At 39.3% G+C, this 26081-nt stretch overlaps 1 pseudogene; it reads left to right on the forward strand.

The window, feature by feature from the left end:
- The first annotated feature begins 1218 nt into the window (after positions 1 to 1218).
- The window catches only part of LOC125858789 (uncharacterized), a 30494-nt pseudogene continuing 5631 nt past the window's right edge, over positions 1219 to 26081 (forward strand).

Genomic DNA, 26081 nt, shown 5'->3' on the forward strand with positions numbered 1-26081 from the left:
CCATGATCATAAAATCAACCATGTAAATCAGTAATTTGATAATCATAGTTAATTCATGCATGAGATGTTATACATGAAACCCTATACCTACTGCAACCTTGGAATTTTCCAAATCACTGTAAGTAAATTTATTATTTCATTCCTGAATTCTTTTTTTTATAAATAAAAATCAAACACTTTTTGCACTCTTAAATAAATAATTAGACTAGTATAATTTAGTAAATAGTTAATTGACAAGTCCTTTGGGTTCAATAATCCGGTTCTTTTAAGAGCTACTATATTACTTGCACGACCACGTACACTTGCGTGTGTAAATGGGAGCAATAAGTCCAACTCACAGGCTACCAAATAATGTGTTGTTACAATATTTCTACCGGAGCCTCGACTCAGTCCACAGGGGTGTGGCAGACCAGTTCATTTGAGGAGAAATCATGCAACAACAATTTGACATAGAATCTACCCTTCTTGATGAGATGACAAAAATAAATCGAGATTGGTACACTAGAGAAGATCAGGTGTCTCCATTGNCTTTTAAGAGCTACTATATTACTTGCGTGACCACGTACACTTGCGCGTGTAAATGGGAGCAATAAGTCCAACTCACGGGCTACCAAACAATGTGTTGTTACAATATTTCCACCGGAGCCTCGACTCAGTCCACAGGGGTGTGGCAGACCAGTTCATTTGAGGAGAAATCATGCAACAACAATTTGACATAGAATCTACCCTTCTTGATGAGATGACAAAAATAAATCGAGATTGGTACACTAGAGAAGATCAGGTGTCTCCATTGAATTTTGGGATGACAAAGGAACAATTGAAAAAGAACCAAGAGCAAGATGAAAACATGACCAAGATGATGACCCAAATGGACCTATTGACGAAATATATCATGAGAAGTGGTTCCAAAGCCGTGAATGCAGTCGGAGTTAGTGGAGTGAATCCAGATGAAGCACGCTTTGAGGACTTGTACAATGAAGAAGTACATTTCTTAGCAAATCAGATAGGTGGTTCATATCTGAACTACCCAAGGTCGGGCGGAAATCAAGGTTGGAACAGAGATTGCGATGACTGTTGGAAAGACCGAGATAGAAAATGGCGTGACCGTGGTATGAATTGAGAGAGCGGGATGGTGACAAAGAAAGATATGTACCTCTCAATAAGCGTCAAAAGACAAAATAGCCAAGGGTAAATCCTAAAAATTTATGCACCGAAGATATGCTTGCTCACATTCTCGACAAAGTTGAAGGATCGGACAAGGTGCTAAAGGAAATGAAAGATGACATCTCCTCTCTGAACCAAATAGTTTCTTCACATTCGATATCTTTTAAGCATTTGGAAAGACAAATGGGTCAAATTTCAACTCATTTGAATCCAAGACCAAAAGAAGGTTTACCGAGTAATACCATGGTTAACCCAAAGAATGAAGCTTGAAGGTGTGTCTTCGTAGTGCAACGACGTTAAATAAGTCACTTTTTGGGAGGCAACCCAAGTTTTAGGTTTAGTTTTTGTTGTTTGAATAACGGTTGTTAAATGTGCAGGTTGAAAAGTTGAAATTTGGGAGAAATAGGCAATTGGGTGAGCTCAAGTACCACTTGGTGAATCACCGAGAGGGTCAGCGTACCCGATATAGATCACTTTTTTTACCAACCAAAAGGTTGGAGTTATGGTAACTTCGGCGAGCAAAATTACCATTCGGCGCATCCCCAATAGGTCGGTGACATAAGTTGGTACCACCGACTTGGGCACGAACTGAAGGGTAAAAAAGGATGCTAACCGTTTTAAATTCAAAACTCTCTTTTATTATGCATTTTTCAACTCTTGCACATTTACACTTCCAATTTAGATCATATTTTGCTTGATATTTTCTCGTGGGTGTCATTCATTGGTGGGAATTTGCGTTTGCTTTCATATTTGCTCATTTGATTTTTGTGTTTGTTTGATGTTGAGGTTGGTGTTCCAAACTTGATTTCATTTTTAGCCATTTCGTATGCATGCTCGTATAATTGCTAAATATATTGGATGAACTTGTGAAATTGGTTAATTTTGAATTGTGGGCTATTGTTTATCGTGTTAAATTTCTTGTTTAGCCTTTCATATTTGAATTATGCGTTTAGATTGCTTGAAATTACATGTGTGTGGTTGTAGTATGTTGGATCTGATGTGGGTGAAGTTTAAGTAACCCGAATTATATCAATCAACTAAATTTGCCTAATGATAGAGCGAGTGACATCATTCTTAAGGGCAAAAGACGTTGATTGGTTGATTTTAGATAAAAATGGGGGGAAGTCTGAGTACCTGAGGGTTGGTAGTGATATGGGCTAGTTGTTAATTGCATCTAATAGGGCTTTAAATTTGTTCTCATAGGCAGTGCGTTGAATATTTGAAGTGGGGTTAGAAATTTGGCACGAGAGGCAGTTCGGCAAGCTTAGTCGAGCTCGCCGACTGACTTAGCGGTTCGCCGAATATCTTTGTGATCGCCTTTTTTACCCTTAAAGTTAGATGTTAGCTTTTGTAACATTCGGTGATATGCTTACCCTCGTCGAGTTTACTCGGTGACTCACCGAATAGCCTTTTAATCGCCCTTTGTCAGCCCAATTTTATGAAATTCATTCTGTTAGATTTGGCGAGCTACCCTTGGCTCGCCGATCAAGTTCGGCAACTCGCCGATTGAACCTGGACCTTGCTGACTTGTGCTGAAATTCAGTTCATTTTAGTACTGTAACTTTCTACGACCCCTTCAAGGCTTGCCGACTGAGTTCGGTGACTTGCTAGTCGGCGAGTTTTTCTGCAATTTTTTTTTTAAAAAAGTTGATATTTCACTGACCTGTTTCTGATACATTTGTTCGATATGTGGTGTCTCGTAGATATGGCCAGAACTAAAGTACCCGAAAAGAACCAACCACCTAGAAAGAGAGTAAGGGGAGTGGTTATTTCTGAGAAAATTGCCCCTCAAAGATTGACGAGGCCTAGACTTTCTCCAACAGGGGGAAGGACACAACTAAAAGAAAGAGATCTACAAAGCCGAGCTCAAGTAGTTCCAGCTCCGACAGCATAGTCATAGACTTCACCCATCTCACCACTTCAAATTTTGATCGTGAAATAATTCGGGGTCTAGATCACCGACATATGAGTCAGAGTCGGAAGATGACCAAACTCTACAGCGGAGATGAGCTAAGTTATGCTCTAAAGCGCTACAAGATTCGGCAAGACTTTCGATCACTCCTCCACCTCCAGCACAGACTGCTGAGCAGGCACCACCAGTGCCCCCGGTAGAGACACCTCCACCTCGGTCGATGAATACATTGAAGGTTGTCGGGTTGCGTACAATTTGGAAGAGAATACGTTGTCCACTGATGGGGTAGTGGACAGATATCTAGATATGTGGAAAATTATTTGATTTCACAAATTCGAACAATTCACACAACCCTGAGGCTCATACATACCTTCTTAGGTCCGAGAGTTCTACACAGAGTACGGGAAGCTGGTCCCGAAGGAGAAAAAGAAGGCCAGTTCATTTGCACCAGTTGATCATGTGGTGGTGAAAGGTAAAAAGGTTAAGTGCAGCAGTTCGGATATCAATGAGGCATTGGGGTGCACGGTCAATGTGATACACCTCTTCGTAGACAAGATCTAAAAGAAGACCCTAGACCACCTCAAGGGGTGGTTGGCTCCTTTGATTTTTGATAATGCACCATCGTGGATCGATCCAGGGGTCCAGATTGAGAAGAAGTACTTGAATGTAGCTGCGCGGTACTGGTTTGGATTCATCAGCAACACACTAATGCTTTCCATGAATGAGTCCATACTCCGACATCCGAAGGTAGCTTTGCTGGGTTCCATAATTGACCGGGATAGACTAAATCTCGGGTTGATTATTGAGTAGGAGATGGCTATGAGGATCAAGAAGAGCTAGACATTGCTTCATTTCCCGATGCTGATTATAGAGTTGTGACAGCGTGCTCGAGTGCCCTTTGTGGAAACACGGATGTGGAAGTTACTCCTAATTTCTCTACTGACTTCTGGAGGATTGAGGCAGAGTACACCAGGGACGAGGCTGAGCAGAGGAGAGCAGCACCGGTGGACACATCCCCGGTTGTCGATGTAGATATGCTAAAGGTAGATACAGCTCATCCCACTCAAGTCGGTGAGCCTTCAGGTACTCCTAGTACTACTACTACTACTACTCCTTCTTCTTCTGCTACTACTACTACTATTATTGTTGCTGCTGCCTCCCGACCCATGTTAACACAGGCAATGCTCTATAAGATGGGTCATCTAGCATAATCTATTGATCTACATGCTTCCCGAGTTGAGGCATCTGTCCCAAAACAGATTGCGCATGATATATTTGTTGCCCTTACCCCTATTCGAGCCGAGTTGTGAGAGAACCAGGAGTTGATTATCGCACATGGTCTGGCCTTGGATGCCCTCACTGTGCGGGTGGAGGTATGTGAGTAGGGGGCTCACCAGTCCAATGAGGCTACAGCCTTAAAAGTTGATGTTGTTGGATAGAGGCGTGACATGGATGAGCTTAAATCCAATGATTTCTCTATGTTGTTAGGCACTATGGACCTTTCTAAGATACCAGTTATTTCTGATATCTCTCTTACCACTTTGACCGAAGATGATGCTGTAGCTGATGATGGTGCTGAGTCGGGCGCTCCTAAAACTGATAAGGAAGAGTCTGGGACCCGTGATGCAACTATTTATGATGATCTTAAGGATCTGGAGGTTGCAATGGTGCCGACGGCTATGAAGGTGTCTCTTCAGGACACCTTGATGATTAGGTCCAGTGAAGCAGAGGTTGTTGGTGGAGATGAGTTGGGCACTGAAGCCCAGACTGAGAGAGCCCCAGATGTGCAGAGTTCACCTCAGGTTTAGCCTGACATGGGGATCTTGACTCTTTCATTATTTTACTTTTTAGATAGTTACTTTATTTTGCATTGAGGACAATGTTTGGTTTTGTTTGGCGGGTTGAGGTATCTTCATACCTATCCCCTTAGGCTGTATTTATCTCGTTTTGTATCTCTCATGTTTTGGATGTTTATTATTGTGACTATTGGTCTTTAATGTGATTGTTGGTTTTGATCTTAATCAATTCACCTCCTGATTTTGGTATTTGTGAATGTGTGGTTGTTCTCTCGCATATTTGAGTATCGGTTGCGATCAATATCGATGACTTGAATAGTGCTCTTAATTGAATGATATGTTTGTGCAATTCCAATGAGGCAAATTTAAGTTCATAAGTCATGTCTGAACTTTTAGCATCTCAATGTAACTAGCCAATTATTGAATTGAGTCTTGTGATGATCGTTGCACACGAGCTCAACTTATAGAGTCTTGATCGATGATTGTGTTGAATGCCTTGTGTGGTGAGATTTCATTGAAATATGTGCTTGGTGATAACTAGAATTTGCCCCATTGGTCCAATTGACTAATATAGGCGAATGAAATAAAATTATCTTNTAGCATCTCATTGTAACTAGCCAATTGTTGAATTGAGTCTTGTGATGATCGTTGCACACGAGCTCAACTTATATAGTCTTGAGCGATGATTGTGTTGAATGTCTTGTGTGGTGAGATTTCATTGAAATATGTGCTTGGTGATAACTAGAATTTGCCCCATTGGTCCAATTGACTAATATAGGCGAATGAAATAAAATTATCTTAGGCACCAATTTTGGAAGAGTGAACCAAATTGTTATTATACCTCTTTGTGACCACCTGTGAGAGTGTGAACCTAGCTTTACACCATTTGATTTTAACCTTTTCTTTGGATGAAACATGAACAAACTTGGCCTATTTCATTCCCACCTAAGACCTTCATGAAGCATTGGTTTGTTTGAATAGTCAACTTAGGCCAAAAGCCTAAGTTAGGGGTGTGGTGTAAATTGAAGAGAGAAAAGGAGAAATAACTTTGTGAAAATTCACCCTTGAAGGATTGTATTGAATAAGATGGAACCCTACCATATAAAAAAAAGAGAAGAGAAAAGCAAAAGAAGAAAAGGATTGAAAAAGAATGTTGCAATGCAATTCGTGCATGAATAAAAGAAAAGGGGCATCTAATGAGTGTTATCAAGAATGTTTGTTCTTGAAAGTACTTAGGGTGGATTGTGAAAATCAAAAAAGTGGAAGAAAAGGAGAAGAAGTGAAATGCAAGCCATGCTACATAAAGGTAGAAGTCACTAAGCCAAAATGGTCATAAATTTACCCTCAGCCCCGTTACAAGCCTTGAAAGACCTTAGTGATCTTGATTGAGTTGAATGTCATATTGATTGGAAAATATGGGCAAGCCTATGGGCAGAATCATGCATGTGTTTATCTTTGAGAGTGTAAGAGTTGATTTTGATTCCTTAATTCTCAAATTTTGATGAGCCTTGTGCGGGCATGGAATCATTCTTGGTGTGAGGGCATTCGAATAATTTTATTGAGCTTGAATTTACATTTGAAGTAAGCATTGTAAGCTTGACTTTTGTTTGATGATGACTAGTCATAGTTTGAATCTTGTAGTGCACAATTGAACATTGCTTGGGTAGATTAAACCTCATGTGCATTCATGTTGAGTCTCAAGAAGCACTATTTGTAAACATCCGTCTTGAACTGATTGATCTTATGTTTTACTTGAGGATAAGCAAAATTTTAAGTGTAAGGACTTATTCCCATCGTTATAGAAAAGCCGGCGGGGAAAATTTTTGGGACAGAAAACTTTATAGTAGTAACTTGAAACTTCCTAGCCTAGTCCAGATTTAGATGAAATCGGAGTCAGTGAGGTGTAGGGAAATATTGTAACAAACAAGAGGTTTAATATGGAATATGATTACATGAGTAGATAGCTAAGACATTAAGGAACCCGTACGAATTTACGGAATTGTATTCGAGCGAGTAGAACTCCCGAAACCGATCTCAACGTGAACGGGTACTTTCTGAGTGTCATGGGATGAAGGTGTGTTGTGAAATGGGGGTTCAGAACTCTTAATCCGACTCACTAGTTCCGTGCAAGCCGATGTGACGGGATTATTCCCACCAGGGCGGGGCCGCTGTGGCGGAATAGGGCCGCCATAGCGGGCCAGTCCCAAATTAAGTCAAAAATAAACCCCAAAACGTTATTATTCTACAACATTCAATCTTGAGAGATAAGGAATGACCCAGGGATATTTCTTGAAGGTTTTCCACCTCTTCTAGCACTAAAGGTAAGATTTTTACTCCCTAAATCCATGTTTCGATCCATAGAACCTAGTTTCTTCGGTAATTATCGATAGGGAGTGTTTGACTCAGAATTATGGTGGAAAAAGGCCCTAATCTGGGTATGGGGATCAAGGGTTTGACCTAGGGTTGATATTATTGATTATGATCCGGGTAATTAGGTATTGTTTATTGATCCTAACGTTATATTGATTGTTTGTAGACCAACAACAAGCGGAAAGAATCTGGAAAGGGAAGAATCAATTTTCTTAGGGGATTCAAGCTTTGTTCAAGGTAGGTGATGGTTGTGATTTCATATTGGTGTGATGTATGTTAGTAATTACTTCGTTTTAATGAATGTATGTGTAATACCCCGTAACTTAAAATACATTTGTGACTCGTAAACACCAATGCATAGATGTGATATCGGGGGAAGTATATCATTGAAAATGGTTAAGAGTACCCTTTAACCCTTATATTTAGTCATTTGAAGGGTTAAACAAAAGTTTTAGGCCAAAGAGATCATTAAAGAAAAGATTCAAGTTTTAAGGTTCATTGTGGAGGAATACTACAAATGATCTCATTTCTCAACTGACTTTAAACGAGCATATCTCCTAAGATATAACGATTTAGTGGTCCTACAACCTATCCAATTAAAGGTATTTGAGTCTAGTTTCCAGCAAAACAAACCTCTCATTAAAACTATAACGGAGTAAAAAGTTATGTTCATTCTACAACAGACGTGCGCACTACCCAATCACTGCGGGACATGTGGCAGTTTAGAGAAAGTCGGTCAAACTTGTTGTTTTTATATTAGAAGTTTGGGATATACTTACTCATATACTCAAGAATGTGTAAGGACTGGTTCCAAGTTATTTCTTCAAGTTTTTCTCATCTTCAATCCTCCAAAGCTTAAGGTAAGTTGGTTTCTTCAATAATCGAAGTGTCTTCCTCTCCAGAGACCTATAGATATACTTAGCTAAATGTTTTCTTGAAGGAAAAAGTATTGTTCTGGGAGAATAGAAAAGGACATGGGATGCTTTTATTGGATATATAGGTATGACTCCTCTTCTATCTTCATAAATAGTATTACAAGGATGCTTTAAGTATAATTTGCGGTTAGGACTCACGGGACTGTGATAGGAAGCCGCGAGTCGATGTTTTACCCATTGTAGTTGATGTTTTGGTGAAGAGGGAGTTTGTAGAAGGCTGTGTTGGCAATTGTTTTGACCAAATAAGAGGTCAATGGTATTGTATTGGGTAAGTAAACGGAAGGCTGGGTATAGAGAATGCGACTCTTATAGTTCTTGAAAGTTTGTCACTTACCTAGTGTTTGATGAAATGCCTAAATCGCTAAGAATATGTTGTAGCTGGTTATATGAGATCCTATTATTTTAATTTATGGCATTAGTTCTCCACCAACTTAAACTATGAGATTATAAAGGAATTTGACATCGTTAACAAAGAACCCGTGGGATGGTGATCGGAGGCCATGAGTTTTACTTTTTATGTTAAGTGTGGATGAATAAGGGGGCTGGTTCTTTATGGTTAAAGGATTGAGGAGTAATACTGAACATGTAAATAAGTCATAAGCCTACTTGGAAACTAGAGAAAGAGAAGGGTGTGGTGATACACCATTCATCTACTGTAATTGTTGAGATTGTCGCTTGCGAACTGTTATTGTGTTTTTCGCCTTATTGTGACTCTTGATTAGTTTCTTATATTATCCTTTTATGGTTTTATGTTATAGATAAAGTTGTCAGCAAAGGAGTTTGACGACGTAAGATAGTAAGTCCCGAACTAAGGTATGTAAAGCTAAATCCTCTTTTGCCCTTAAGGCACGACCTAAACTCTCATGTTCTTCCGATAAATGTCACTAGAGATTCTATGATACTTGAAAGAAAGTTATCCTATTTTATAAACCCTATCATGTTGAGTCCTAAACCTATAGAGTTACAGTACTCTTCAAGGGAGCAATATGTTTCACACAACTATATTTGTCTACAGTTGAAACTCTTAGAAGTTAGCGGTGTACAGGTTGCATAAATTTAAAGAAAGTGGTCGGCAACAAACTGTTCGTAAGTGTATAGGTCACAACATATATGATTATCAAGCTAAAGAAAGTAATCACAAATAGTATCACAAGTTATGTGATTAATGAATTAATTATTATAAATAATTGCATGCAGTTGAGATTATAGACTACTCTGCAGCGTCGGGTGGGTATTTTTAGGGCTACTACGTGCGATGCTACTCTGTGAATAAAATTCAAATATAATCAGATGGAATTTCCCGTCGTGGATTCACCTAACTGATACTAGCCTGCGAGCAAATCATACAGGAGCCTTGGGGGCGTACCTTGATAGACCTTGTTACCAAACTATGAGATTTCATGCGTGGTCGTGACAGTGGGCTACAGATGTCATATAGGGTTCACTAATCGCCGTCAGTAGGCCATCATGCGATTACATGACAGTTAGTTTTACAAAGATCAAATAAGCGATATAATGAAGTAAAGATATCACTTAGGCAAATTATAGGGATTCTATATATAAATGACTAAGCCACGAAATGTTAGATTTGAGGTTGGTCACAATTCCAGTTATGGATTATGTCTCCTGCATACACATGCTCAGATTTGCCTATCTTGATATTTGATGCATTTTGCCATTCTTACATGTCTACTTGTTATTAGTTTGATTTATATACCAGTACATGTTTTATATGTGCTGATGTCCCTATTATTGTGGCGCTTCATTTGTATCACTACAGGCTCAAGTACTCAGGATAAAAAGCATTTTAAGTAGACTAGAGATTTCTAGTTTAGCAGTTGGTAAGCTCCACCTCTACCTGGACTATCAGATGTTTAGAGCTTATATTTTGCTACGTGTGTACATAAATCAGAATGGGTATGTCGGGGACCTATCCCGACTAGTTATTAGATTCTCAGTTGCATACTCTTTAGAGGCTTCTTAGACTTAGTTTTGTTTCCCTTGTGAAGTAGCCCAACAGGCCCTTTTGTTATCTATATTTTAGTATGTGTCTTCATATAGGTTCTGCTGCTTATAAATCTACAGCTTGGCATGAGATTAGTAAAGATAACTAGCAGGTGGTTGTGTATATCCTTGATGTATGCCTCTTTCTAGTTAGGGGTATGACAAACTTAGTATCAGAGAACAAGGTTCAAGTGTCCCACGGAGTCTATGAAGCCGTGTCTAGTAGGACCTTTCTTATTAATGTGTTGCGCGCCATATTTATAATTTAGGGACTACATGGGCATTTAGGAATTTGACCTTCTTTCATAATCTAGATCGTGTGATACAGCTAAGTCATAAAAAGTTAATTCTGACTCAAACTCTTTTTTTCATTTATGATTCAGATCATGTCTAGTACAGACAAAGATAAAGAAGTCCCGATATCCATTGCTTGTACTACTCAGGAGGCAACCATTTTAAAGCAGTCCCAACTAGTAGGTGATCAGACTAGCAGTCAACAGAGCTTGCCATGTCGTATGCTTCCAGGTCCTCAGATTCCCATGATAGAAGGAGCTACAGGAATTCCTACATCTCCAGTAGTACCAATGGTAGTTCATGTAGCGCTTCTACTGCCACCAGGTGCCTCAGAGCAAGACTTAGATAAGTAATACAATTGCTCACTCAGTTGGTAGCTGCTCAAGTCCAAAGACAAAATGCAGTTGCACCTAGTACGGTTTGGGAAGAGGCAGTTGGATCCAAAGTACGTGATTTCCTCCATATGAATCCCCAGTGTTCACAGGATCTAGGGTGACAGAGGACCCACAACGATTTATAGATGAGATCAACAAAATTCTTAGGGTCATGCATATCTTTGAGACTGAGGCAGTTGAATTAGCCTCCTATCAGCTCAAATATGTCGCCATTGCTTGGTACGAGATGTGGGTGGACTCTAGGAGACAAAATGCTCCTCCAGCAGTTTGGAAGGAGTTCTCTAGGGCCTTTATGGAGCACTTTTTTCCACTAGAGCTTAGGGAAGCGAGGGTTGATAAATTTTAAACTTTCGATAGAATAACCTTAGCGTCAGGGAGTATAGCATGCGATTCACTCAGTTGGTTAGATTTGCTCCTAAGATGGTTAGCACCCAAAATGCAAGGATGCATTGCTTCATTGGTCAACTTGGGGATCATTTGATTGGTTCTTGCACCGTTGCTGCATTAATCGAGATATGGATATTGCAAGACTTATGGCACACGCTCAGCAAACAGAAGACCGTATATAAAATTGTAGGGCTGAGAGAGAAAGAGAACAAAATAAGACGGCTAGAAGTGCTGGAATATTTCAGAGAGATGCTAGAGCTTACTCCAGTAGAGGTCCGCCTAGACAGGCTCAATCACTAGATCGCTCTATTGCTAGTGCCCCAGCTTAGTCTTCGAGACCCAAGCAGGAGCAGACTGAGACCTCGAGGGAACCTAATCCCCACTAATAGAGAGGTTCTAGTCGAGGACTACTACCTCGACCTACTTGCAGGCACTGTGGCCGATCTCACTTAGGAGAGTGTCGATCTGGATCTACCACTTTTTATGGGTGTGCAGTTGAGGGTCACAAGATACGTGATTGTCCCAAGTTTCGAGTTGAGGGCAGAGATGATAGGCCACAATATACTGGTTCTGCAGGAGCATCCTTATCATCAGTGCCTTTTCATCATGTGGCCTTCAACCACCAGTAGGGAGAGGTACAGGCAGGGGTAGAGGATCTGGTTTTGGAGTTGGCCCAAATCGGATATATGCACTAGCAGGTCATCAGGATTCAGAGGCATCCCCAGATATGGTTACAAGTACCTTATCTATTTTCTCTTATGATGTATATTCATTGATATACCCAGGGGATACTCTATCATATGTTAGTCCATTTGTTGCTAAGAAATTTGGAGTAGATCCAGAGTTATTACATGAGCCATTTCCAGTATCGAATTCGGTATGAGAATCTATTATTGCTAGAAGGGTCTATTACGGGTGCCTAGTAACAATATATGTTTGTAACACATTGGAAAATTTGATAGAGCTAGAAATGGTTGATTTTGATGTCATTATGGGCATGGATTGGTTGTTGTCTTGTTATGCAACGGTTGATTGCCGAGCCAAAGTTGCTCGATTCCATTTCCCGAGTGAGCCAGTCCTAGAGTGGAATGGTAATGCTATGATGCCTAGAGGAAGGTTTATTTCCTATCTTAAGGAACAAAAGTTTATAGACAAAGGGTTTTTATATCACATTGTCCATGTAAGAGCCCTTCAAGCTGAAAAATAGATGGTGACTCTTCAATCTGTGCTCGTTGTGAATGAATATCCAGATGTGTTTCCTGACGAACTTCATGTACTACCTCCAATTAGAGAGATTGATTTTGGTATTGACGTAGATCCCAATACCCAGCCTATATCCATTCTGCCTTATAGAATGACGCCAGCAGAATTGAAAGAGCTAAAGGAGCAGCTGAAAGATTTGCTTGACAAAGGTATCATTCGCCCTAGCATATCGCCTTGGGGTGCTCCAGTACTATTTGTACGCAAGAAGGATGGCACGATACGGATGTGTATAGATTACAGACAGCTTAATAAAGTGACGATAAAGAACAAATACCACATTCCAAGGATAGATGATTTATTTGATCAATTGCAATGAGCTAAATGCTTTACAAAGATTGACTTGAGATCTGAATATTATCAGTTGAATATTCGAGAAGTAGATATTCCCAAAACAGCCTTCCGAATGAGATATGGACATTTTGAGTTCCTTGTCATGTCATTTGGACTAACAAATGCTCCAGCATCCTTTATGGATATGATGAATAGGGTTTTCAAACCCTTTCTTGATATGTATGTGATTGTATTTATAGATGACATCTTGATATATTCACGTGATGCCAGAGAACATGCAAATCACCTGAAAGCTGTCCTACAAAAACTCAGAGATCACCAACTATATGCTAAGTTCTCTAAATGTGAATTCTGGATGAACTCTGTGGCTTTTCATGGCCATGTGGTCTCTGGTGAAGGCATTAGAGTAGACTTCCAAAATATTGAGGTTGTAAAGAGTTGGCCTCGACCTACTATTCCAACGGAGGTGTGTAGTTTCTTGGGACTTGTTGGATATTACCGCAGGGCTTATCCTCTATTTCTGCACCATTGACCAAGTTGACGCAGAAGGCAGTGAAGTTCCATTGGTCCGATGCGTGTGAGAAAAGCTTCCAAAAGCTGAAAGATAGATTGACTAAGGTGCCAGTATTGTCCTTACCATAGGGTACATAAAGGTATGTAGTTTATTGTGATGCTTCAAGCATTTGCCTAGGGTGTGTCTTAAAGTAGCAAGGGAAGGTGATAGCACACGCTTTTCGACAATTGAAGAAACGCGAACAAAACTACCCCACTCATGATTGGGAGCTTGTTGCAGTAATGTTTGCGCTTAAGATTTGGTGACATTATTTGTATGGGGTACATTGTAACATCTCGCAACTTGAAATAGCTATAAAGAAGCTAAGAACTTGAAATAATCATTTTTTTGAAAGTAAAAGGAAATCTGGAAATTTTTAAGTAATGTAAAGTTGAGATTTTGGTCAACTTCAATCGATCATTACTCCTAGCTCAGGATGAGTTAGGTGTAGTTCCAGATATGGTTGGAAAGCTCTTGGATTTATATTTCCAACGCAGTTGAGTTTGCACGATTCCAAGTTCATATGAGTGAAGTATGTTCATTGGAAGTTGGCCTGTTGGAATAAAGAAATGCCCAATCCGGAATTTAAAAAGGGGTAGTTTGGTCTTTTCCTTACCCAATTAATTAAATCCATTTTTAGTAAATTAAGTGGGTTCAAGACTGAGTTAGTTCAGTTTACGCTTTTGAGAAATAGAGTTAGGGCTTTTGGAGAAAGAACACGAGAGAAAGGAGAAGAGGAAAAGCAAGATTCGCCAAGAACGATCGATTTTGGTTGTGGATTCGCCAAGGAATTGATCCTACAAGGTATGTGAGTCTCTCATAGCGTTGGGTTCATTCACCCACGCGCCAAACATGTTAAGTTTCAACGCAATTCATCCTAAAAGAGTTTGAAAGTTAATGTTCTTGACATGAATTCTTGAATTTGAATGTTGTTCTTGAATTGGGTTGAATTGTGGAGTTTCCCAAATCTTTACGTTGTGTTTCAGAGTTACTTTGAGTTAGGTTATTGAGTACATACACTGGGTATCGGGATCTAAAACGAATTTGAGGAAGATAATCGAATTTAGGTGGGTTGAGGCTAAAAAACGAAGAAGGAAAAAGTCGAGTAAGGTTATGAAATAAGTCCATGTCGCGGACTTGTTCCAAGACGGTGATTTCGTAACTTTTCTCAAGTTTAGCTATTCAAAATCATTCCTAAACATGAATATATCTTTCCAAACACAAATCATAATCCTTGAATCCATAATTCAATTCAGGAATCAGTTAAGAGTCAATTCAAGCAAGAGTTAAGATCAAAGTCAAAAGTCAAGTAAGAGAAGTTCATTTCAAGTTTTCATAAGTCTTTTACAAACATTTTAACTTGTTTTAAGACTTAAGTTTGAAGTTAATCAAAGAGTAAAAGGTAAAGTTTGAAGTTTATTTCTTCAAAAGTATAGGGGGACTAAGTATTCCCAAAGAGATTTTAAATGTTTTTCACATTTAAATAATAACGAAAACTGAGATTTCCAAAGAGCCTTCGGCTAGTTTTCAGAAAAGAGTAATAGCTTTCTAAATGAAGCAAGCAGGGAAACAGAGATTTTCCAAGATAGCCTTTGAGATAAGTTTTTGAGCACTAATCTCAAATCACAGAAGATGAATGTTTTTAAACATAAAGAGCTAGTATATTTTTAGGAGTAGTATTGAGCACCGAAGAGTTCATACAACTATCAGCCCCCTTAAACCATGTAGCCATCATGGGTAGAAAAGGGTCATACTTTTTAGATGAACCATTTTCAAAATAGACTAGTGGATCCATTAGGTAGTTCAGGTCCTATACCTTTGTCCAGGTATAGGATGCGCTGGCAGCGTGAGGAAGATCGTTGTATCATCACTATAGCTCTTAAGTGATAGTTGTCGGTTAGAGAAACTCCCACATAAGTTATTGTATTTTTTATATACATCAGTTTATTGTATTTTAAATACATCTCAGAGTTAATTGTATCTTGCATACACACAGAGTTGATATCATGTTTTTAAACAACTTTTCTTTATATTGCACTTGCTTTTAAACTGCTTTATATTGAAATGAGTTCAGTCATGTTGAGTCGAGTTGAGCCAGGTAAGTTCTTCAGTTTCTTTCACATTCTTTCTAGCCTTTGTTATTTTAGCATTCCAACTAGCATACTAGTACATTCAATGTAGTGATGCCAGTTGTCCTACATCGTATTATGATGCAGACACAGGTAACTAGGATCGGCATCCCGACGCGTCGTTGATCCAGTGAGCAGTCCAGAGTCTGTTGGTGAGCCTCCTTGCTTTCTGAAGGATCCATTTCATTGCTTTCTAGTTTAGTTTATTAGGATGTTGTGGGGGTCTGTCCCAACATCCATCTCAGTTGTTATTAGAAGCTTCATAAACAGTCAAATGTTAGTTTTTAGTCTTTTCATCATTGTTTTTCCATGTTGAGACTTGAGTTTTCCTTAATGGCCAGTTGAATGTTCCTTTATAACATTCCAGTTTATTATATGAACTTATATTTGTTTAGTCTAAGTCTTCCACTGAGTCAAGTAAGCCAGGCCAAGGGTTCGCTTGGGGCCAGCAATGGTCTTTGGGTGCCGGCCACGTCCATTGTGTATGCTCGGGGCGTGACATACATGTTGATATATTTATAGATCATAAGAGTCTCCAATATCTTTTCAAGCAAAAAGATTTGAATATCAGGCATAGAAGGTGGCTAGAGTTGTTGAAGGACTATGATGTGAACATTCTCTACCACCCAAGTAAAGCTAACGTGATAACAGATGCTCTTAGTCGACTATATATGGGAAGTCTAGTACATTTACCATCTATACAATATGTAGTATGAGATGTTCACAAATTAGCCAGCCTAGGAGTCCGACTTCTAAAAGCCAAAGATGGAGGCGTAGTCGTACAGAACACTACCAAATCATCATTAGTGGCATTGGTGAAAGAAAAATAGTATGACGACCCAATATTTCTACAGTATTGAGAAGGGATTCGTGAGCACCGAATTAGTGCATTCGATTTATCAAAAGATGGCACCTTGAGATGCCAAGGCAGACTATGTGTTCCAAATATAGATGGGTTAGGGCAAAAAATCATGGATAAAGCACATTGTTCCCGATACTCAATTCATCTGGGCACCACAAAGATGTATCATGACCTTAAAGAGGTCTATTGGTGGAATGACATGAAAAGGAATATTTCTAAATATGTGGCACAATGCTCCAATTGCCAACAAGTTAAAGCAGAACATCAGAGGCCCGGTGGCCTAGCACAGACTATGGACATTCTAATATGGAAATGGAAGGCTATTAATATGGATTTCATTACAGGTTAGCCTTTCTCTAGAGACATGATTCCATTTGGGTGATCATTGATCGGTTTACGAAATTAGCCCACTTCTTGCCAGTTAAATCCAGCACCACAGCAGAAGAATATGCCAAGTTATATGCAAGGGAAGTTGTTCGTTTGCATGGGACTCTACTATCCATTATTTCATATAGGGGTGCGCAGTTTACGGCACATTTCTGGAGATCATTCTAGAAGAGTTTAGGCCCTTAGTACTACATTTAACCCGCAAACAGACGGTCAAGCCGAACGCACTATTCAAACACTCGAAGATATGTTGAGAGCATGTGTTTTAGACTTTAAAGGCAATTGGGAGGATCATATGCCCTTGATAGAATTTGCCTACAATAATAACTATCATTTTAGCATTGGCATGGCTCCGTTTGAATCCCTCTATGGGCGTCGGTGCAGATCGCCTATTGGTTGGTTTGAAGTAGGTGAAACTCAAATATTAGGACCAGACCTAGTTCACCAAGCCATTGAAAAAGTAAAGTTGATAAAAGAGCGACTGAAAACAGCTCAGATCCGATAAAAATCATATGCAGACGTACACCGTAGAGACATAGAGTTCCAGGTTGATGACTGGGTATTCTTGAAGGTATCCCCTATGAAGGGCATTATGAGATTTGGGAGGAAAGGTAAGTTGATCCCAGGTATATTGGGCCATATAAAGTTATACGTAGAGTTGGCCAGGTATCCTATGAGGTGGATTTGCCTCGAGAGTTAGCTGCAATACACTCGGTCTTCCATGTGTCGATGTTACGCAAATGTTTGGGACTCTCAGAACACTTATCCTATGAGGAAGTACCAGTGACAATATTAGACCAACAGGTTAGGATATTGAGGACAAATTAAGACATAGCATCAGTCAAGGTACTTTGGAGAAATCAGAATATAGAAGAAGCCACATGGGAAGCAGAGGCTAACATGAGGGTCAAGTATCCCCACTTATTTTAGTAGCCACACAAAGGTTCTTAAAGTCATAACTCCTCTCATTTAAGTATCAGTTTTGCCCGTACTTTGTAGTACTGCTATATTATATGTTTTATGTTCAGGTAATTGATATAGACACCATATGTTCCTCAGAGTTGAAACATCCACAGTATAAGGTATGTTATATTAGTTAGTGTAGTTTCTATTCGTATAAGGCCAAAAGAGCCTAGTGAATATCGGTTGCATATTATTACGTGGTGATGCGTTGTAAAGCATTATGTGTGTATTTTGGTTAGCTGACAGGTTTTATATAGGCCTGTTTACAAAGGAAACTCTGCCCATTTTTTTTAAAATAAGAGAGTTTGAATCATCTTAACGACCTGCCTTCATTCGAGGACGAATGATCCAAAGGGGGGGATAATGTAATCCCCCGTAACTTAAAATACATTTGCAACTCGTAAACACCAATGCATAGATGTGATATCGGGGGAAGTATATCATTGAAAATGGTTAAGAGTACCATGTAACCCTTATATTGAGTCATTAGAAGGGTTAAACAAAAGTTTTTGGCCAAAGAGATCATTAAAGAAAAGATTCAAGTTTAAAGGTTCATTGTGGTGGAATACTACAAATGATCTCATTTCTCAACGGACTTTGAACAAGCATATATCCTAATATATAACGATTTAGAGGGCCTACAACCCATACAATTAAAGGTATTTGAGTCTAGTTTCCAGCAAAACAACCCGCTCATTAAAATAATAGCGGAGTAAAAAGTTATGCTCATTCTATGACAAACGCGTCCACTGCCCAATCACTGCGGGACATGTGGAACTTTAGAGAAAGTCGGCCAAACTTGTTGTTTTTATATTAGAAGTTTGGGATATACTTTTTCATATACTCAAGAATGTGTAAGGACTAGTTTCAAGTTATTTCTTCAAGATTTTCTCATCTTCAATCCGCCAAATCTTAAGGTAAGTTGGTTTCTTCAAAACACAAGTATCTTCCTCTCCATAGACCTATAGACATACTTAGCTCAATGTTTTCTTGAAGGAAAAAGTATTGCTCTTGGAGAATAGAAAAGGGTAGGGGATGCTTTTATTGGATATATAGGTATGACTCCTTTTCTATCTTCATAAATTGTATTTCAAGGATGTTTTAAGTATAATTTGCAGGTAGGGCTCACGGGACGGTGATAGGAAGCCGTGAGTCCATGTTTTACCCATTGTAGTTGATGTTTTGGTGAAGAGGGTGTTTGTAGAAGGATGTGTTGGCTATTGTTTTAACCAAATGAGGGTTCAATGGTATTGTATTGGGGAAGTAAGCTGGTTACAATAAAATAGAAGGCTAGGTATAGGGAACACAACTCTTATAGTTCTTGAAAGTTTGTCGCTCACCTAGTGTTTGATAAAATTCCTAAATCGCTACGAATATGTTGTAGCTGGTTATATGAGATCCTATTACTTTAATTTATGGAATTATTTCTCTACCAACTTAAATTATGAGCATATAAAGGAATTTGACATCGTTAACAAAAATCTATGGGATGGTGATCGGAGGCCATGAGTTTTACTCTTTATTTTAAGTGTGGATGATTAAGAGGGTTGGTTCTTTATGGTTAAAGTATATCGGAGTAATACTGAACATGTAAATAAGTCATAAGCCTACTTGGAAAGTAGAGAAAGAGAAGTGTGTAGTGATACACCATCCATCTACAGTAATTGTTGAGATTGTTGCTTGCGAACTATTATTGTGTTGTTGGCCTTATTGTGACTCTTGACTAGTTTCTTATACTATCCTTTTATGGTTTAATGTTATAGATAAAGTTGTGAGCAAAGGAGTTTGACGACGTAAGATAGTAAGTTCTGAAGTAAGGTATGTAAAGCTAAAACTTCTTTTGCCCTCAAGGCACGACCTAAACTTGCATGTGCTTCCGATAAATGTCACTAGAGATTCTATGATAGTTGAAAGACAGTTATCCTATTTTATAAACCCTCTCAAGTTGAATCTTAAACCTATAGAGTTACAGTACTCTTCAAGGAAGCAATATGTTTTACACAACTATATTTGTCTACAGTTGAAACTCTTAGAAGTTAGTGGTGTACAAGTTGCATAAATTTAAAGAAAGAAGTCGACCACAGACTATTTGTAAGTGTATAGGTCACAAGATATATGATTCTCAAGCTAAAGAAAGTAATCACAAACTGAATCACGAGCTATGTGATTAATGAATTAATTATTATAAATAATTGCATGAAGTTGAGATTATAGACTACTCTGCAACGTGGGGTGGGTATTTCTAGGGCTACTACATGCGACGCTACTCTGTGCACAGAATTTAGATATAGTTGGTTGGAATTTCCCATCGTGGATTCACCTGACTGATACAGGTATGCGGGCAGACCACACATGAGCCCTAGGGGCATACTTTGATAGACCAGATTACCAGACTATGAGATTTCACGCATGGTCATGACAGTGGGCTACTGATGCCATACAAGGTTCCCTAATCATTGTCAGTAGGCCATCATGTGATTACCTAACAGTTAGTTTTACAAAGAGCAAAGAAGTGATACAATGAAGTAAAGATATCACTTAGGAAACTTATAGGGATTCTATATATAAATGACTAAGCCATGAAATGTTAGATGAGGACCCTTGAGGTTGGTCACAATTCCAGTTATGGATTATGTCTCCTACATACACATGCTCAGATTTGCGTATCTTTATATTTGATGCATGTTAGCATTCTTACATGTCTACTTGTTATTCAGTATGCTTTACATACCAGTACATATTTTTATATGTACTGACGTCCCATTATTGTAGCGCATCATTTGTATTACTACAGGCTCAGGTACTCAGGACAACAAGCATTTTAAGTAGACTATAGACTTCCAGTTTAGCAGTTGGTAAGCTCCACCTCTACCTGAGTCTATCAGATGTTTAGAGCCTATATTTTGCAACGTATAAACATATATTATAATGGGTATGTCGGTGCCCTCTCCCGACTAGTTATCAGATTTTCAGATGTATACTCTTTAGAGGCTTCTTAGACTTCATTTTGTTTCCGTTGTAAAGTAGCCCAATAAGCCCTTTTGTTATCTATGTTTTATTATGTGTATTCATATAGGTTCCACTTCTTATGAATCTATATCTTGGCATGAGATTAGTAAAGATAATTAGCACGTGCTTGTGTATATCTTTGATGTCTGCCCTTTTCTAGTTAGATGTGTGACAGTATGTATGCGAATGTTGCATTATTGATCACACTAATCGTAAATGAGTATAAATGAAGAATTGTATGCAATGAATCAACTTTTTATTATATGATTATTCGAATATACATTGTGATTGTGATTGTGATTGTGATTGTAGCTTGTTGAGTAGATCGGGTGTTCCGTTCCAACACACTAACTTGGATCGGGTGCCACGTTTCGGTGCATATATAGGATCAGGTGTCACGTTTGGATTACTAACTTTCATTGGGTACCACCTAACGGTACTCTAATAGTTTTGGTATGGGTTCCATGAGAGGACCATTGACTTGGCATATATGTGTATTATTGAGAATGTGGAATTGTACATTGATTCTGAAATGATGACTAACATTTTATATGTTCGGTATATGCATTTTTTTAATGTTGTGGTTACTTACATGTATTTCACTTATTGGGATAGCCGCGTGATCCTACCAGCACAATGTGGTTGTATACTGATACACCTTCTATTTCTTTGTTGAGTACAAGGCATCTTCAAGCGGCTACTAACAGACCTCGTCTAGAAGATCAGTGATCAATCGAATTCAATGGTGAGCCAGTTCTTCTAGGCTGCCATGAGTTCTCGCTATGTTTATTCCATTTCGATTCGAACTTAGACTAGTACTTTAATTAAATTTTCTTATGTTTAATTGGGTTGTACCCATTTCCTTTAGACTTATGGTTCCTTATTAGAGTTTTGTTACATTGACTTTCAGGTTCTAGGGAATAATTTCCGCAATGTTTTGTTAGATCTTTTGGAGTTTATGGGAACTCTACTTGAGTCTTGCATTTAAACCTGCTTCTGATCTTTAAATGCCATAGTTTTTGATTAAGTTGTTTAGTTCTTTAGTTAGCTAATTAGTATTAATGGTTCTCCCACCGGAGGGTTAGTGTGGGTGCCAATCACGACGGTCTGGGTCGTGATAAAGTTCGTATCAGAGCCCTAGGTTCGTTGATCTGGATATACCAAAATGAGTCTATTAGAGTCTTGCAGAACAGTACAGAGACGTCTGTACTTTTCTTCAAGAGCCTATAGGACTTTAGGAAATCTCTTTGTTTATTTTGTCTCTTTTCGTGCTACAACTTGGTTCCAATTGGTATTTGGTGATCCAAATTGGTATCTAACTTCCTTCACTCTTCTGTCCGCAGATGGTTAACACTAGGTTCAATAGCGTCAGTCCCGTAGCTCCAGTTAATGCGCTAGCTGAGGAATTCGCAGCAAGAGGTCGCGGTCGAGGCACGGGTAGAGGAAAAGCAAGGGGAAAAGGCCAAGGAAAGTTAGAACCTACTAGGGATAGAGCTCTGATTGAGAATCCTCCCAGAAATAAGAACCCTTGTGCGCATCATGAAGAGATAGATGAGAATGTTGGGGTTGAGGATAAGAAGAATGTTGGAAAAGAGGAAGAAGTGTAGGCTGAGACTACATGTATTCCTCCCCTAGACCTAGTGTTAGCTCAATTGATTATGTTGATCCTGAAAGGATTGGTTGGTCCTAGAGTGCTTCCCTCATTTCAAGCGACTCAAGCTCCTGCCAATCCCCCTATTACTACCACTGTCCCCAAGGTGGGCAGAACTGTAAGTACAGATGCTTTCATTTGTCCTTTGTTGGGTCCTTTTATGACTGGTAATGAGCATGAGATGTTGACTAAGTACTTGAAATTGAAATTGCTTGTGTTACATGGTTCTGAGAGTGAGGACGCTTATGAGTTCATCCTAGATTGTTATAAGAGACTTCATAAGTTAGGAACTGTCCATCAATATGGGGTAGAGTTTGTGACCTTTCAACTTCAAGGTGAGGCTAAGAAGTGGTGTAGAGCTTATGTGGAATGCAGATCTTCCGCTTTACCCCCACTCACTTGGACCTAGTTTCATGCCCTGTTCTTGGAAAAGTATGTGCCTCAGACTTTGAGAGATCGTAAGAAGGATGAGTTCATGTCTTTGGAGCAAGGTGGTATGTCTGTGGCTGCTTATGAGGCTAAGTTTTATGTTTTGTCTAAATATGCTACGCAATTGGTGACTACTGAGGAAGAGAGGATCGACCTATTTATTAAAAGACTAAATTTTGAGTTACATGTATTGTCTGTTGATATGACCTCTGTAGGAAAAAGCTTCAATAAGGTAACATATTTTGTGAAGAAAGTGGAGGGGGAGAGGCAAGACGGTCAGGCTAAGGCATTGGCTAAGAAAGCCAAGAATTTAGGTAACTTTCAGGGTTCTTACTCTAGAGGTTCGGGGAGGTCAACACTTGTAGCCCGGCCAATTCAGTCCGCTATGCCCTCTTCTACAAGTAATTACTCGGGAACTCCACTCAGAATTTAATTAAGGATAGCCACGGAGCCTCACCTTCAACGGGCATCAGGCCATCCTTCGATCTCACTTGTTATAAATATGGAGAATCTAGGAATATGAGGAGAGATTGTCCCCATCCGCGCATGTTGGATTCCGCGTAGCAGCAGATTAAAGTAGTGGTACCCGCGGGGAATGGTAATAATGGTCGAGGACATCCACAAGGTGGGCGAGGAGGAAATTAGTGAGACCATGGAGGTCGGGGAAATGGTAACGTAGGCAGAGGTACAGAGAAATCAAGCACGGAAGTCGTTTTTTATGATGACAGGGCTCAGTGTTATGCCTGTTCGGGCAAGACCGAGGCGGAGGTGTCTGACGCAATGATCACATGTACTATTCTTATCTGTGACCGGATGGCTAATGTGTTATTTGATCCTGGTTCTACTTATTCTTATGTGTCCGTGTGATTTGCCTCAGAGTTTGATATGATTTGTGATATACTTGATGCCCTCATCCATGTTTTCATCCCCGTTGGAGAGTCTATCATAGTAACCCATGACTTTCATATAATCTTAGGCATGACTTGGTTGTCCCCTCTATTATGTTGTGTTTAATTGTAATACTAAGTCTATGACTCTAGAAATTTCATGAAGGGAAAAGTTAGAGTGGGAAAGGGTGTACAAGCCTAAGAAATCTAAGATCATATCCTCCATTCGGGCTAGGAAACTAGTAGGGCAGGGTTGTTTGGATTATTTGGCTCATATTCGGGATATTGAGGTTGAGTCTCTCTCTATTGATTCTCTTCATGTGGCATCAGAATTTAGAAAAGTGTTTACTGCTGATTTGCCTGGTATGCCTCCGGATAGAGATATAGATTTCAGCATTAATTTGAAACCTAGTACTCGTCCCATTTCCATCCTTCCATATCGCATGGCTTCAATAGAGTTGAGAGAGCTTAAGGCTCAAATCCAAGAACTTCTTGATAAGGGTTTTATCCGTCCTAGTGCATCCCCGCGGGGTGCTCCTGTCTTGTTTGTAAAGAAAAAGAATGGTAGTATAATGATGTGTATAGATTACCGGCAATTTAATAGGGTCACTATTCTAAACAAATCCCCATTACCTCGAATAGATGATCTTTTTGACCAGTTGCAAGGTGCATCAATTTTCTCTAAGATTAATCTAAGGTCTGGTTATCATTAGTTGAAGATTAGGCCTGAGAATGTGCCCAAGACGACATTTAGAACCCGCTATGGGCACTACGAGTTAATAGTTATGTCGTTTGGGTTGACAAATGCGCCTGCAGCTTACATAAGTTTGATGAATGGTGTGTTCAAACCGTTCCTTGATTAGTTTGTAATAGTGTTTACTGATGACATTTTTGTTTATTCGAGAAGTAAGGAAGAGCATGCCAACCATCTTTGTATTGTTCTGGGTGTTCTGGGGAAACAAAAGTTGTATGCGAAATTTTCTAAGTGTTAATTTTGGTTGACTTCAGTTGCCTTTTTAGGGCAAGTAGTTTCAAAAGAAGGGTAATGGTAGATCCCCAAAAGATTGAAGTTGTTAAGAATTTGGTTCGACATAGCTCTATGACTGAAGTTAGGAGCTTTGTGGGGATCGCTAGCTACCATCATCGGTTTGTGGAAAACTTTGCTTCTAGTGCCACACATTTGACAAATTTGACCAAAAAGGAGGTACCTTTTGAATAGACTGAAAAATGTGAGGAGAGCTTTCAAAATCTCAAGATTTTTTTTACCACCGCACCTATTCTAGCACTATCAGTTGAAGGTAAGGATTTTATAGTTTATTGTGATGCTTCACATTTGGGTTTGGGTGTTGTGTTGATGCAGGATAAGAATGTCATAGCTTAGGCATCACGGGAGTTGAAGGTGCATGAGACGATTTATNTATTTGATCCGGGTTCTACATATTCTTATGTGTCCGTGCGATTTGCCTCAGAGTTTGATATGATTTGCGATATACTTGATGCCCTCATCCATGTTTTCACCCCCGTTGGAGAGTCTATCATAGTAACCCATGTCTATCGTGCTTGTCTTATCTTGTTTATGGGTTTACAGACTTGGTTGATTTGATTATTTTGGATATGATTGACTTTCATATAATCTTAGGCATGACTTGGTTGTCCCCCCTATTATGTTGTGTTAATTGTAATACTAAGTTTGTGACTCTAAATTCCATGAAGGGAAAAGTTAGAGTGGTAAAGGGTGTACAAGCCTAAGCAATCTAAGATCATATCCTCCATTCGGGCTAGGAAACTAGTAGGGCAGGGTTGTTTGGCTTATTTGGCTCATATTTGGGATGTTGAGGTTGAGTCTCCCTCTATTGAGTCTCTTCATGTGGCGTCAAAATTTAGAGAAGTGTTTACTGCTGATTTGCCTGGTATACCTCCGGATAGAGATATAGATTTCGGCATTAATTTGGAACCTAGTACTCGTCTCATTTCCATCCTTCCATATCGCATGGCTTCAATAGAGTTGAGAGAACTTAAGGCTCAAATCCAAGAACTTCTTGATAAGGGTTTCATCCGTCCTAGTGCATCCCCGCGGGGTGCTCCTGTCTTGTTTGTAAAGAAAAAATATGGTAGTATGATGATGTGTATAGATTACCGACAATTGAATAGGGTCACCATTATAAACAAATCCCCATTACCTCGAATAGATGATCTTTCAGACCAGTTGCAATGTGCATCAATTTTCTCTAAGATTGATCTAAGGTTTGGTTATCATCAGTTGAAGATTAGGCCTGAGAATATGCCCAAGACGGCGTTTAGAACCTGCTATGGGCACTACGAGTTTCTAGTTATGTCGTTTGGGTTGACAAATGCGCCTGCAGCTTTCATGAGTTTGATGAATGGTGTGTTTAAACCCTT

The sequence above is a fragment of the Solanum stenotomum genome, chromosome 3 (genome assembly GCF_019186545.1).
Source record: "Solanum stenotomum isolate F172 chromosome 3, ASM1918654v1, whole genome shotgun sequence".
NCBI classification, from domain to species: Eukaryota; Viridiplantae; Streptophyta; class Magnoliopsida; order Solanales; family Solanaceae; genus Solanum; species Solanum stenotomum.